This window comes from Aotus nancymaae, unplaced genomic scaffold, assembly GCF_030222135.1.
Source record: "Aotus nancymaae isolate 86718 unplaced genomic scaffold, 86718_ANA_hifiasm-v0.15.2.pri h1tg000010l, whole genome shotgun sequence".
Classification (NCBI taxonomy): Eukaryota; Metazoa; Chordata; class Mammalia; order Primates; family Aotidae; genus Aotus; species Aotus nancymaae.
This window is the reverse complement of record NW_026988421.1, coordinates 55,138,614-55,140,207: the sequence shown is the minus strand read 5'-3', so window position 1 is coordinate 55,140,207 and position 1,594 is coordinate 55,138,614.

The following is a 1,594-nucleotide window of genomic DNA, read 5'->3' as shown; positions in this document are numbered from 1 at the left end:
TCCTCCGGCGCTGCGCCGCGGGCCCGCCCCCTGCGCCGCCGCCACGGCCACGCACAGCGCCATGACGTCACACGCCCAAATGGCTGGTTTGAGGTGGGAGTGAAGACAGGGAGTGGGTGGGGCCCAGGGAAGGCGGGGCATCAGCTGACGTACGCTTGCGAGCGGTCAATCTTTCCTCTCGCCAGAAGCGTTAGTTCAGTTTTTTGATGTCTACTCTGACGTCTCGTGAAGAGGTACATCCTTGTTGATGACTTGAAATGGCTGTCTTCTGCAATTGGTTTCTCACGTTTCCTTCTAGATTGACTTTTCCTTGAAACTACTCATCTTCGTTACTCCTTTTCTTGCGCTCCTGTTCACATCTTTATCCTTGTACTTGATTCATTTTTGAAAAGGCAGATATGAGCAATTCTAGACCATGTACTGGAATAACCTCCCTAGAGGTCAACAAACTCGAATAATTCAGGACTCTGCCTTCAACTTCCTCACAAACTGATAAGGAAAATAATTTCGGCCTAGCCAAATATAGTACTCGATTCATTTAACAATTATGTGCCAAACCAAAAGCTAGGTTCTTACTGTCATGGAATTCACTGACAAACAGTTGCGATTTACGCTGGAAAGGGAATACATAGAGAGCTGTGACAGAATGAGTAATCAAGGTGGAGTTGGGTGGTAAAGGAAAGCCTTTCAGGGGGGCGTGATTTTTTTTGGAGAAGGGGTCTTGCTGATGAGATCCGCTCACTGCATCCTCCCTCTGCCCACCCCTCCCCCAGGGGATCCTCCCACCTCAGCTTCCTAAGAAGCTAGGAACTACAGGTGCCCAGGCCAGGCTAATTTTTGTTTTTGTAGAGATGGGGTTTCACCATGTTGCCTATGCTGGTCTTGAACTCCTGAGCTCAAGTGAGTTCAAATGATTCGCCTTCCTGGACCTCCCAAACTAATAGGATTATGGGCGTAAGCTACCGCACCTGGCTAAGGGCGTGATCTTTAAGATGAAACCTTAAAATGCCAGTTAAACAACTCTTTCTCAACAAAGGAAATGTCTTTTGTCTCAACTCTAAAGGCGGTAGGGGGCGGGGGGAAAGCTGCAGCATTGTTAGGATGCCAGAGAGAGGCAAAAGAAGATAGAGAGATAGGCAACTTCCAAAACATAGGTGGCCTTTGTAGTGCACAATGAAGCATTTGAATTTGACTCAAAGTATATTGGGAAAGAAGTAAAAGGATTTTAAGCTACAGAATCATCTGATTTAATTTACAGTTTTGGAAAGATTAATTTCCCTGTAATGCGAAGAACAGATTGTAGGAGGCCTAAGGGAAAAGAACCAAGACAAGCCAGTCGTTTGACTAATTATTGAAGCTTAGACTGGAATGGAAGTAAGGAAGATTCAGTCATGCATCCACTGTTTACATGGTTATTGTGTTTCTGCCATGTGCCAGAAAATTTAGAAGAGAAGTATTCAAGATATATTTTGGGGCATGGAATTGAAAGAACTTGGTGATGGATTGGAAGTAAAGCATACAGAAAATGGAAGAATAAAATCTCTTGTTTAAACAACCAAGTGGCCTGGCGCAGTGGCTCACACCTGTAATCCCA